We start from the raw sequence: 8,328 nt of genomic DNA, 5'->3' as shown, positions 1-8,328 counted from the left end.
TGCCATAAATAGGTTGTGACTTGATAGCAAACACACAAATGATTGGGTATGAACACACAGAACCTTGTAGTTGATGTGGCTCACATGATGAACAATTTGAAGAAATTGAGCTCTCAGACTACAAAGGCAAATACGTTGTGCTGTTCTCCTATCTGCTTGAATTCACCTTTGTCTGTTCAACTGAGATTCTCCCTTTTAATGACAGATCTGAGGAGTTGTGGAGAATCAACTGCGAAAGTACCTGAAGCTTCTGCCACCTTGCCTGGATCAACACTCCCAAGAAGCAAGGCGGCCTAGGTAGTGTGCATCTTCCCCTGGTACCTGTCACTCTACGCACACACAAATGATTGGGTATGAGCACACAGAGCCTTGTAGATTATGTGGCTTACTACTGAAAAAACCAGGACACCCGTGTTATGGAGATTTTTGTCTCTATTAAAGTCAGTTGGGACCACATGTCATTTGTGGTCACAATTATGGTCTATCATATTTCTCTCCTGCCATTCCCTCAAAATCCCTTTATCCTCATAATTACTCTGCAATATAGACTAGGCTGAGACATAGCTAATTACCTAAGGATACCCAATGAGCTAAATGGAGATTCCCTCTGGGTTTCTCCTTTCCAAACCAATACTTTTATATCAAAATGATTTTATGTGTAAATTGTCATTTTAATATTGTTTTAATTGTATATTTAACTTTTGTACACTGCCCTGAGCCCATTGGGGAAGGCGGTATATAAATCTAATAAAATAAATAAATAAATAAATAATGTGTGAGATTGCTAGGAATACTAAAAGATGAAGACATTTCTTACAGGGGTCTCTTTATCTCTGATGGGAAAGGAATTTTATGCCAGATCACACTGAATGATCTCCCAGTTGGCTGTTCAGTTGATGAAACACTCCGGCTAGTTCTGGCTTTTCAGTTTACAGACAGACATGGAGAAGTGTGTCCTGTTGGCTGGCCACCTGGGAGGGACACAATCGAGCCTGATGTTCAGAAGAGTAAAGAGTACTTCTCCAAGTACAAATACACGTGTTCCATTTCTGTGTTTTGTACAAGGAAACTATTATGTAATTTGTACAAAAGCATAAGCCTGCCATTCTTCTTTAAAGAGTAACCCTATTGTGTAGGAAGAGCTATATCTCATCAGCCATTTATTTCAGATCAGCCTGACTGACAAGTACCATGACTCTGGAGTAAATACATCATGAAGTGAAATTTATTAGCCACCGCTCTTAAGCACTGGGGAAATTACGCTTCCTTATATATCTGCGGTGGCTCAAGTGGTTAAGACGCTGAACTGCAGGCTGTGGAAGGTCAGTAGTTCAGTGGTTCAAGACCCGGGTGCCGCAAGACAGGGTGAGCTCCTGTCTCTAGTTCCAGCTCCTGCCAACCTAGCAGTTCGAAAGCAAGAAATTGCAAGTAGATAAATAGGTACCACTTCGGTGGGAAGGTAACAGCGTTCCGTGTGCCTTGGTGTTTAGTCATGCTGGCCACATGACCACGGAAATGTCTTCGGACAGCGCTGGCTCTTCGGCTTTGAAACGGAGATGAGCACCGCAACCCTAGAGTCGGATTCGACTGGCTTTCGAGCAAGGGAACCTTTACCTTTACCTTTATATATCTGTACCGGGATAGAGATTTTTTTAAATTTCTTGTGCTTACATGGAAAGTTGAAGACCTGATGGTTTTTCTAGTATTTTGCATTGTCATAAAACTTGTGGGGAAAATGGGAAAAAATAAAAATAAACTAATCAACATAAAATAAAATAAACTGCCCTTCAGATAGTTGGGAACCTTTTAAGGACCTACATGAGTGTTCTCGATGGATCACCTTCCTCTGTCTCACCATCATTTTTGCCAGGGATGCTGATGGACCAGCCCCATGGCTAAGGATTTTTTGTGGACGGGGCCCTGGGGGGGCCCACCAGCTAATTACATCAAAGTTTCCAGGGAAAGGGGGGTCTGCTTGGCGTGCACCCACACAGCCTCCCCATTACAGCCTTCCTCTGAGGTGAGCCAGAATCCCAATGTTAATAGACACTAAAAGGTCTAGGAAAGCTGCCGTGTTTATAAAAAAACAAAAGAGAGTAGGGATCAAACTTCTTCCCTCACTCCTTCCCTGAGCCGACGATCTTTTCTGAAGCCTGGCACAGAAAATCCAACAGGAGCTAACTGCTGCAATCTGACCAATGTGTGTGTGCCTCAGTCAACCACCGGTTGCTGCTGGGTCCTAATGAGACTCAGTTTGTCACAGGTGAGCTCAAACAGGGAGATGCCAGCTCAGGTCGATCAGGGGGTGAGGGGGCCAGAGGGAGAGAGGGGGAGCTGAGGATCAGGGGAGGGGCCCACAAAAACAGTGGGGGGCCCCCATGGGCCCCATGTTAGCTACAGGCCTGTGATGGACAGTGATGGTCCACTGGCAACAATTGCCCCCCCCCCCCCGTTGGCATCACCCAAAGTCAACCCAAACATATTGGGAGTAACCATTTGAATTACTGTTCACATGAGAACACTTATAATTGATGATGTCCTAAGTAAAGAATATTTGCCTTTCTGATATGGACCCTGCGTTAATGTTTTTTTGAGTTCTTTTATTTTTATTCAGTAGTAAAAGATTTTTGGTAGTAAACGTAATTTTTGTCTCACACTAGAGAACATGTAATGTAACCCTATACTATGCTCAGACTGTGTGTTAATTCATTTTACAAGTATATTTAATTTTTAAAGAATATTTTTATTATTATTCTGTCTGTACATTTTAATGTCTGTACATTGTGATTGAATTTATGACTATATAGTTTACTTTGTACTAGATCCACCAATGATGTATATAGTGATCTAATAAGAGCTAATAAAACTGCTCTGCCTTGCACGTTGTTTCTTTTTTCTCCTACCGACCCATGTGGCCTTATTTTCTTCCTATAAATCAACAGGCAAGACTCTTTAAAAAAAAGAAGAAGAAGTGGCTTGGCACTTGGTTTTCATAGGCAACTTATAAATAATAAATGTCCATAATAACTTTTATTGGTTTGCAGCTTCCTTGTCACTGCCTTGGTTTCTGAAAGACCCCCTCCCACACAGCATTGGCTGAGATCCTGTGATCACATGGAATGTTCACAAATACCCTAACTGGGAAGTGAGAAGTGCTAGGACTGGTCATGACTGGCCAGAAGATACTCCATATCCTTTGACTGGTTATGCAGCAAAGGTAGTCAAATGTCCCCCCCCCCCTAAATCACCCATGAATTACTCATACTAGGAAGTGGTGCAAATCATGTGAGAAAATATTAATCCTCCATCATATTGGATATTGAGATCAGAGCAGCCATCCCAAGCCTATGGAGATATGGAGAATACAATTAAAGATTAGCCATTACGAGGGAGAGGACCTGGGGCTCAGTGGCAGACCATCTGCTTGGCATGCAGAAGGTCCCACGTTCAATCTCCAGCATCTCCCATTTAAAAAGCTCAGGTAGTGGATGATGTGAAAGACCTCTGCCTGAGGCCCTGGAAAGACTCTGCCAGTCCAAGTAGGCAATACTGACTTTAACTAGGCAGCTTATTTATTAAATTTAAATCCCGCCCTGCCCAAACAGGCTCAGGGCAGGTTACACAAAGCATATAACAATAAAAACCAGTCAGCACAATTGAGCTAAAAACAATTAAAACCAGAAAACAGTTAGTTAAAAGATGGCGAGCAATAATTCAACCCCCCAGTAACTGGATAGATGATACTGAAGTCACATCTACCTGGCCCCAAGACTTCATGTCTCATGGCCGTCCAGCATAAATGTCAACCGTTCTGCTCTGGTTAAAAGGTAAAAGGAGCAGTTTTTAAAGAAAGCTCAACAGAATGGAACAGTGGGTATTTCAGAATACTGTGGAATTTTTCGCCCAAAAAAGTGTCCAGCAGGTTCTAATCCCATCTGTTAGCATTTCCTATAAATTCCACGCTGTCTGTACAAACACCTTGCTATACCTACTATGTGAGACAGCTTCCTTTTCCTGGTGGTGACGTCTCTGGAAGAACAGCGGAACTGTGCAGATTTCCCACCCCTAATCTCTCACTTGGGCAAAGTCCAGAGGCCGGTGAGCGAGATAAAGCCTTTCTCTGAGTGATACAACTGTCACATACAGCAGAGGTTCCGGAGCTCCTAGAGAGGAAGGACAGCAACATCATGATTAATTGATACAGAAATGTTTTTATTTATGCCTTTGCTATGTTCCAGGAGGTGAGAGTCTGAAATAAATGGTGGAGGGTTGGGCTGGGCAAGGCAGGGTCGGGAGGATCCTATGTATGTTAAGACGGAAGGATGGTTTCTCCTTCCCATCTCCTGCAGGTATGGAAAAAAAGCCATGAGCTTAAATTGAGAGCCAGTTTGGTGTAGCAGTTAAGAGCACGGACTCTAATCTGGGAGAACTGGGTTTGATTCCCCACTTCTCCACATGCAGCTGCTGGTGTGACCTTGGACAGTCATAACTTCTTTCAGAGCCGTTCTCTCAAGGGCAGTTCTCAAGAGAGGTCTATCAGCCCCACTATCTCACAGGGTGTCTGTTGTGGTGGGGGGGAAGGTAAGGGGATTGTGAACTGCTCTGAGACTCCTCCAGGTAGTGAAAGGTGGGGTATAAATCCAATCTCTTCTCTCTTCTCATCCAAAATAATTGTGAGACATTTTGTAATGGCAGATCAGCTATGGACTAAAGGGAGAGGATGATGCATCTTCTCTGTTTATGACTATTTCAAAAGAGTCCGGGGTAATTACAATTAAAACTGAAATAATATCCAAAATATGTCATGTCAATCTGGGGCTGAGGAATTTCAAATTTATCATGTAACTCCAGAATCTGGATTTTGGATGGGGTGCTTATACTTCAGAATTTGAACCCCTAAGACTACTTGACTTCTGATGGCCTAAGTGACTGAGTTGCCCTACAGTAGTGTGTATATATTCTTTGTCATAAAATACTTGGCTGTCCCACCCTTTGTTATGATATTTAGTTTAGGCTTTTTCTCAGCTCAGGAACTCTACTGAAAATACAGGAGCTGTCCAGTTTTATAATCCCTTGAGATATGGCACTTGAGGCAAATTAACTTTCAAAAACAGAATAAAGATTTTATTAAACAGGTAGGGAATATATGTATAAATTGAAGAGTCAAGGTTTTGATATTGCTGAGATGAAAAAAACCCTTTCTAATATATACAGAGTTGAATTCTCAGAACATTCAAGAGAACATTCAAGAGAGTGCATTTGTAGTTTTGTTTCAAGGCTTTCTGTTTCTTTCTCTAAGAGGTACTTTCTCTAAGAGGTACCATAGAGTTTTCCCTCGGATGACCGTGGCCCCGCCCCCAGCGTGCCCGGCATTGTCATGTCACTTCCAGGTGACGTGCACGTCGGGGTGGGATTCCCCCCGGGGCCCAATCCTCCAGCGGCAGGGAATGGGCCTCTGAGGCAGGGGTTTTCCCATCCCCCGGGAGGACTTGGCAAGCCTATTCCACGTAACTTATAGGACAGCATCTGTCATGGCTTAGGTGGGGTGTCACCTGACACTGCCACCACTCTGGATTTAGGTTCCCTTGAGAAGGCCAAGAGCACCCTCCCAAGACCTTCAGACCTCCCTTTTGGCCGAATAATAGGCGTGAGGACCAGGCAGAGTGAAACAAGGAAAAGGTTTATTTTATAGGAGGTCAAACAACAAGGTGCAGAATAATAACAGTAAGTGGGTGAAAAGAAACAAAAATCAAATGCCCTAACGCGTCTAAATATATACTGTCCCTAGCTCACTGTTCCAAGTGGCCTTACACTACTCACCCTGCCATCAGAATGAGGGTCTCTCCCCTGTATCAGCCTTCCTTCTGGCTCTGCCCTCTTGGAAGAAAGAACAGCTTCTGCTCTGGCACCAGCCCTTTTGTTCCCCAGCCCTCTTCTTCCCTATTGGTCAATTTTGGCTCCAAAACCTGCCAGGGGCTTCTGGGAGTTGTAGGCCCAGTCTCACCTACTGCTAGCCAGGCTCCCTGGGCCTAGTAGGCCTCTGGTGGCACAGCCCAGATCATGACAGCATCCCATTATTTTCTTTCTTAAATCCAGCTCTTCCAGAGAGGCGAATTTTGTTGTTTACAATCTCACTCTTGATAAATGGCTCCTTTAGGTGGTAAATGAAACTGGAATGGTTGAGTGGTGGAATAGGAGGCACTCCTTTGCATATTAGGCGACACACCCCTAATGCAGCCAATCCTCCAAGAGATTACAGTAGCCCCTGTAAGAAGAGCTCCATAAGCTCTTGGAGGATTGGCTACGTTCGGGGTGTGTCGCCTAATATGCAAAGGAGTTCCGGCTACAAAAAGAGCCCTTATGCTTAGAATTGTCCCCCCACCAATAACCTCTCTCTGGTCCTCTTTTCCAGTCATTCAAACGGAACCTTTCTCTCTCTCTCTCTCTAGGTTTCACTGTCCGTGGAATACTGTGGAGTCTACTGGTAAGTTCTCCTTTTCTGCCTGGTGTCCACTGTCCAGTAATAATAGGAGGACTCCCTCGGAGCCATGATGTTGCATCATAAGTAATGGCTATGGCTCCAAGAGGAAAGACTCAGGTCCCAGAGGGGAAGCAGTTGAGACAAGGGGCAGGAAGTCTCAGGAAAGTGTTACTGAAGTGAGAGCATGTTAACAAACATTCACAGAACTTACAAATAAAGGGGGGGGAAACCCTTTCCTACAACTTAATCTCTGCTGATGCTTTATGTTAATGAACCCAGATGTGATCATGGGTGCACATGTAATTAGGGATGCTCCTAGTCATGTGCAAATGGGGTGGAAGGTATCTCATTTTGTATGGAGCATGCACATGAGTGAAGAGAGTAGAGGAGAAATAACTTTTTCTCCCTTTCCCCAAATACCGCAATGTATGGTGCACTCAATTAAGTGAAAGGGTGATTGATTTGGGATGAACAAAGGAAGTCCTTCTTTACTCAACGAGTGGTTAATTAGTGGGATTTACTTCCAGTGGCCATAATGATGGATGTGGGTTGAAGAAATGCATGCAGGAAAGGTCCATCAATGGCTGCTATCCATGGTGAGTAAGGGGAATCTCCCGGCACAGAGGCAGCAAGTCTCTGAATACCAGGGAAGGCCTTGGACTCCATACCCTGTTTCTTAGCCCTCCAGGACCACTGTGAGAAACAGGATGCCAGACTTAGATGGATCCAGCAGGGCTTCTCTTACATCCTTATGAGCTAAACCCTGACACTCCCTCTTATCTTATGGCATCCTGTGGATTTACACATTTATACTTAGGCTTGGCAGCTCCAGGCTGGAAAATACCTGGAGATTTTGGTGGGTGGTGCCTGATGTGGGTGGGGTTTGAGGCATAATGCCAGAGAGTCCAACTTCCAAAGGGGCCATTGTCTCCTGGTGAACTGATCTCTGTTGCCTAGAGATCAGGCTACTGCCTGGAGGTTGGCAATCCTAGATGGGGAGAGGCCTCAGTGGGGTATAATGCCATACAGTCCACCCTCCAAACTAGCCACTTTCTCCAGGGGAAGTGATTTCTGTTGTCTGGAAATCTGTTGTAATTCCAGAAGATCTCTAGGCCCCACTTGGATATTGGCAAACCTAATTACAATCATGGTATTAAAGTAAGGAAATTAAGGAAACTGTTTGCCATTTAAAATGATGCTAACCTGCTGCCAAAAATCTTACACTTGAGGCTGAAGGGCAGAGCAGCCTGTAGACCTCAAGAAACCCTTCCCTCTTGCACAGGTTGGGTCCCATTTGCCTGCTTACGGAAAGACACCTTGAGGCAATTGCAGCGATTGCCTACCAAGGCTCAGCAGATCGGCAAGCAGAAGCTTGCGCCAAAGATTATCCTGGCAAGAAAAATAAGTTTTCATATACTTACAGGAAGTTCTTGTCAGAGTCCCACAACAATCAGTCTCAACAGTCTCAACAACGTTCCTTCAGAAGGGTCAAGTTTATTGAGTACAGTTATGGTACAGTTATGGTTGCCAAATTGGACTTATCTCGCCGGCGGGGGACTCTGGGATGGCTCCCGGAGTGTGCGTGTGCGCGCGCCGCATGCATGTCACAGAGAAGTGACGTCATGACACCGGGCACGCTGGGGGCGGGGCCACAGCCATTTGAGGGGAAAACATAGAGTTTTCCCCTCCAATGGCTGTGGCCCCACCCCCAGCATGCCCGGTGTCATGACGTCACTTCCCTGTGACGTGCACGCGGGGGTGGGGTTTCCCCCGGGGCCCGATTCCGCGGGGGCGGAAATCGGGCCTCCAAAGCGGGGGGAAATCCGCCCCCCGGGGGGATTTGGCAG

General features: G+C 45.1%; 1 pseudogene; it reads left to right on the top strand.

Annotated features, from left to right (window-relative positions):
* The first annotated feature begins 95 nt into the window (after positions 1-95).
* Positions 96-1,058, top strand: LOC107115060 (annotated as a pseudogene).
* The last annotated feature ends 7,270 nt before the right edge of the window (positions 1,059-8,328 follow it).

This window comes from Gekko japonicus, unplaced genomic scaffold (assembly GCF_001447785.1).
Source record: "Gekko japonicus isolate JY-2015 unplaced genomic scaffold, Gekko_japonicus_V1.1 scaffold7355, whole genome shotgun sequence".
In the NCBI taxonomy this organism is placed as follows: domain Eukaryota; kingdom Metazoa; phylum Chordata; class Lepidosauria; order Squamata; family Gekkonidae; genus Gekko; species Gekko japonicus.
This window is presented reverse-complemented; position numbering and strand designations above follow the sequence as displayed.